Here is a 6,000-nt window from a genome sequence, read left to right on the forward strand (position 1 = left end):
TCTTGTACAGGGTGCATTCCTAAATAACTTTTAAAAACAGTTTTTGATTTTTTTCTTGTTGAACAATAAGCTCAATGACTACTTAGGAGGAGGAGCAGATTTTACCCTTCGTTTCTTCTTAGTAATGTATTCTACATTTAGAAACATAAAAATCAAACATTCAAATAAATTTCTTCCAAAAACACTTAGAATAAAGGCACTTATGCAGTTTGCATGTTGACGTGTTGTACGGATACTTCTGAAAATATTTTAACTGTTCCTTTAGGAAGGAATCAATCAAGGCTGGTCCTATCGTGTGTGATGCAGATTTYATGTTGCCCAGCATTTTTAAGCCTTTCCATTTTTCTTTCAGTGGAAAATAATTGAGCTTTATAGGCTGTAGTTTTGCTTACAACTTTGCTGAAAAAATTACAGAATTTTTGCTGTTCTATACACCTTTGCTTTTTATAATTCAGCAGTAGGTGGTATTTGCTAAAGTTTCAAGCTTTTATTAGTCACTGCTAGTAAAATCTCCTGAGGATGGTAGTGCATAAGCAATGAAGAAATCACTCAAAAAAATTATCCCAGGAGATACTGGAGAAACCTAAAAAAGGCAGAGAAGCAAAGTCATTGAAAATCATTGAGGGAGAGCAAGTGAATGAAGGGCACCCAAGAGCCATTTTGTGGAGAGGCATTGCCAGAGCCTGGAAATATGCACTTGCCATGTGTGCAGGTATTCTGGAAATGGTTGTGTATCCCAGTTAGGAACAGCCCTAAGCTAACACGAGGAGTTTGCAAATGTGTCTGGTACGAGAGGGTTGTGAATGAAGGTTTGTTCTCATCTCTTGCACCAGAAGGGGTGAAAAGAGCTGAAATTTTGTCTGAGCAAATCATCTCTGTTGTGTATGCCCCAGCTGGCCAGGCTGCAGTATCTACACAAAGAAAAATCAGGAGTTTAACTCTTAATATCATAGAGGATTTTGTCAGGCTTTTGGGGCRTGTGTGTTTGCTTTTGTTTTTTCTGTGTCTTATTCCTTGGTCACCTCTATTCTATTCTTGTAGAAGTAGTGAATGAAGCCACATGAGATGCTGGGAAGGTCTTCAACAGTCAGAGAGGAAGCTGATACCTCTTCTTAGCAATACTCAGAACTTACTCYTCTTTCCTCTGCAGGTGTTCCATCTGTTTAGGAACAACTTTTGGTGGGTAGCTTAGATAATATGGCTGTAATTTAACYACTGCACAAACCCCTTCTTGATCTRCATCTGGGAATTCATGCATATGTTGAGCTCGTAGTTGTTTTGTATTTATGCACCTGATTTTAGTTACAGGACTGTTAGGAATTCAGATCTGATCAAAACTCCTTCAGGTGAACTTAATACAATGGGAAAAAATCCAGGATTTTTAGCTAATTGGTTCTAAAATTTGTACACATTTATTCAAGTGAAAATTAAAATACTGTGTTAACAACTGTGTTTGTAGGAGAAAATTCCTAGATAAAACGAAATGTTACTTAAACAAGGGGTTGATAACTGCAGYATACCTCAGATGAAATTGAGTGGCACAGGTCTTTTAAAGCTTGGCTTCAATTAGATCACCATAGAATTAGGCTATCCAGAAAGATTTGATCAATAAAGCTAGAATCAACCATGCTTTTGATCAGATAAACCTGAAAATGAAACTTAGTCAAASAGTTTCTGTATCACTTCTGTGTATTCCAGAAAGTCTGGTCATTTCTCTTAACTAATGCTTTTTTATTCCTGGGTAATTTCCTTCATTTTTTTTAATGCTTCTATTTTTATCCCTTTTCTTTATTCATTTGTTCTCTTAAGTCCTTTCAGTAAAAACAAATTATTTCCCCTAAAAGACACTTGCCTGAAACTCAGCTGGCTCAGTTTTTACCCTAAAAAATGAAGGCTTTATAGTGGAGGTCAGACTTGGTGATTATAACAGGACTTTTTTCCCTCAGACTAGTCTTACAATGTTATGCAGCTTTTTCTGGTTTTGGATACAAGTTCTTTCAGCCCCAATTAGCCTACAGTAATATATAAACATACATATATTATAAATTATCTATAAAACTGTAATTTTCTTATAGATGTCCGCAACTGGTGCTTTGCATTTTAATTTCCTTCTAAAGTAAGATTGGTTTCAAAATCTAAAACTTATCCAGTTTTGTGCAATACAGTATTTGGTGAAGAACAAAAGTATTTAGCAGTTCAAGTTTCAAATTTAGAAATCCTATGTGATCTAATTTTGAATATTTTTTATTGACTGTCTTTTCTCTGGGATAAATCATCTCTCTCTTCACACAGAAAATAGAGGAARGTTTAAGTATTTCCCACTATTTGAATTCACACTAAATTAGTGCATCCTTCCCATGYCCCACCCCTTCAGCACTGTCTGCAACAGAGCTGCCGTATTCTGGACTAGATTAAAGCATCACTAGAACACAARCCAATAGCAGTTGCAGCATCTTTTTCAATAAAAATATATTCCAAATTTTTCAAAATAATATATAGTTTGTGGACCAGTGTAATAAATCTTGGAGATAATTTTTCTTCTTTGTCAGTAATTTTGGTCTAATGAGATTTCTCATTTTTAAATTCATAATTCTTGTCTGATATCTCAGTCTTTTAAGGATTAAAGTAGTAGATAGTTTGCCCCATTTCTGTTCCAATTTTGGGTGGTCCTAAACCAGGACAGTTTCAAGAGGATTTTTTTTTTTCAAACCATCTGCCTTCCATATTTTATTCCTTAATGAAATAATTTATTTTGTTGTTTTCTTTAAGGATGTTAATACTGCATAAAAGYATAGCTTTTCTTGTAAGAAGCCAGACCTGTTACTTTAAGGAAGTGCATTTTTCCTCTGGTAGCTTATGAAAATTTAAATTAAAAGGATTTAATAATTTAAGCAGCACAGTTTAGTGACTGAATGTTGAAGAACAGAGGAGTTTGAAATTGCTAGCAAAACACTAAGCATTTCAGAGAATATAGTTCAATACTGCCTTCAGGCACTGATCCTTGCTAGGTGCATGCAGGGTAGAGATGCTTTCAGAAATAGATTATTATATAGTTGAACAGAACTGCTACTCCAGTAATGGCATTTTATCTTTAAATATATTTKCTATTGATTAATGAATTTCTTATACACTACAGAGCAAAGAATTCATTTACCAGGAGGGTTTTGATCTTGGTTAATGAACACAGTGTAGACAGAGGAGACAATAGTGGAGRGCAGAGGAAGGAAGTCAATGCAAACTACACTTGTTCAAATAATTCCGGTTGCAAAAGTATGTTTGCATATTTGTCTKATCCTTGTAGGGGAATAAAATCCTACCCGGAGCCTTCCTGCCCGTCATCCTACTTTAAATAATCTCCATTGTGTTTTTTACCCTTTTTTTTTTTTTAATAGAACCATCATGATGGTATCTAAATATCCTATTACTCTGTCTCTTGCTCTGTATCCTTTGTCCCTTCCCACTGTTTGATTATGGATCTCATTTGTAGTATATCACAATCTAAACTGGAGGGACCTTGACTGAGATCCTGACCTTAGTGAAATCAAGGAGAAGAGTGGGTTTCAGTGCCTGAAGTGGCACTGGGAGTTCACCCTGCCTTCCTTCGGGACACCGCTGCACAAAGGGAACGAGTAAGAATGAAGTGCTTGAGTATTAAGCCAATTATCTCTTCTAATTAGAACATGTATAGGGAACTCTTAAACTGAAGAAAGGGTGAAATCTGCTGAATAAATTATTCCCAGCAAATAGTCCATCCAGCTCTGCTCCTGACAGAGATAAAGCTGCTGTGGCATCAAAGTGTCTGCTCTTACAGGGTGTTGCTCTGACACAGATGTCAAATGACAAATCAACATGAGGTGAACAGATGAGTCTCATTCCCTGCCTTGCTCAGCTGGAGAGATCGCAAAGGGTGGTCAAATAGGCTCCAACAATGCTCTTATAACCTCCCTTAGCTTTAAAAGATAAATAAAACTAGCCAGGAGGTAACTTCTGTAATTCCTTAAATCTGCTTTGCAGATATTACAAAGTGCAGACTGCAAAATAGCATGGGAGCTTTTTACCACAGCRTGGAGGGAGGAAGGGAAATCAGTGAGAGCTTGTGCCTGCCTCCTCCAAGACTGAGAAGAGATCTGAAAATTAAAAGCACTTCTTTTTTTACTGGTGAAATAGGTGTTGCTCAAAAGGAAATTAGCTCTGATTCATTTCCCATGTACTGAATTTACCTCCATATTCTTTCCTGGGCTCTTGCAAGATATTTTGAAACTAAGTAACAGTGATGGAAATTACTGAAGATATTATTAAAAAGTGATTGAAWCCCTGTGCTGGGGACAGTGCTCTGACTGTCCATGTTTTTGTGAAAATGCCATGAAAGTCATAGTTTTGTTTGAGCTTCTGTCACCCTGTTGAGTGGCACAGGTACTCTTAACCCATTTCCCATAACACTGAGTGTTTAATCAGGAAAAACCAAAAATATTGGAAAAAAAGTGGTTTGAGTGTTTCCCGAGGACRGGCGTAGGGAAGGGTGTCATTTATAATATTCATAATTGTTGTAGGACCTGAGTAGAACTGTTTGAGCATGTGCTGCAGGAACAGGGCAGTCTACGTGCCAAACCTGCCGTGGCAGCTGGGGGACATGGAGTCAGGCAGCAGCAGCTCCAGCTCTGCAGCCTCAGAGAGGAAATCAGAGAATTCACATCCGATGCCTCTCTATCCATCAAGCTGTCATTCAYGCATATTAAATGGCATAACACTAATAAAGTCTAATTTTAGCTGAAATAGTCTTCACAATGCCAGGTTTKACTTTGGGTAATAAAATAGACTGTTATAAAAAATTAGATCCTTTCACTTATTTCTTCAAAAGGGGGAAAAAAATTTAAAAAAAAAAACCAAAAACCAAGTACCTTTTCTTGCTTTTTTCTCCTTCCTTCTCATAGATAGCACTGCCTTTACAGTCTCTGTCCTGAATATAATATTTCAAACCAGAATTTAAAATCAGTGTGATTTTATGTCAGATTTTTGGCATTTTTGATGCTCTTTTACAAACTCTGCAATGAAGTTGAAATACGGTTTACAGTCCTTTAAACCAGTGATTTTTTTTTTTTTTTGCAGTGATGTATTTTCACAGAGCAAAGATGATAATTAATGTATGTTGTCAAATTTTTGTAACTTTTTAATTCCAGTATGCTAAAATCTCTAAAAACTAGTATCTTTCACAAAAGTAGAATTCTTCTAAAGACTAATTTTGTCATAGTGTTAAAAACTGTACATCATAGGCAAACAATCCATGTAGAAATATGTGCTTGTTCCTTTGAGAGAGGTGAATAGATAAACTGTCCAACGTACAGGGAAATAGAGCATGGATAATGCGGGTTTGAGATATTCTGTTGCTTAAGTGATGCATTAAATCAATATTCTGCAAAGCTTTTTCTTGTAAGTTATTTACTTGGCTGCTGTCACAATTCACCATTTAGGTCATCATCTTTTTTAAAAATATATTTTTTGTGGCCTAATTTAACTTCACCCAAATACTCCAATTGCTCAAGTAATGAAAGTGCTTCAAATGCTGAAATTGTAGCACTGTTTTAATGACAGTATTTACACTCAAACCCCTTGCTTAATATGTTAAGAACAGAATTTCAAGTGMATTACTTGTTTATCTGTCTGAAAATCTATTACTACAATTAATAGCAGAACGAATAAGAAGTGGTCTTAATAATTTAATGAAAAGGGAGAATTCTTTAATCAAGCTCTGGAAAGAGAATCATGTAAAGAAAGGCAAGTGTTCATTCTTCAGCTATTTTCACTCTAACGCAGTATATGCATAAGTGAAATGTCAGAAGTTGTTTCATCTCAACAGTCAAACCCATTCAGAAATGATCCTGGAGATAATCAGTGCCTTGTTGTAACAGGAGCCGAAGGTATGCACACGGTGAGGGCACCTCAGGGAAACCCTCAGCCTTCACAGGGCTGAGTAAGAGCTGCACAACTTCAGCACCCTGGAAG

This window comes from Malurus melanocephalus, unplaced genomic scaffold, assembly GCF_030028575.1.
Source record: "Malurus melanocephalus ecotype Western Australia unplaced genomic scaffold, MMel_1.1 scaffold_37, whole genome shotgun sequence".
Classification (NCBI taxonomy): domain Eukaryota; kingdom Metazoa; phylum Chordata; class Aves; order Passeriformes; family Maluridae; genus Malurus; species Malurus melanocephalus.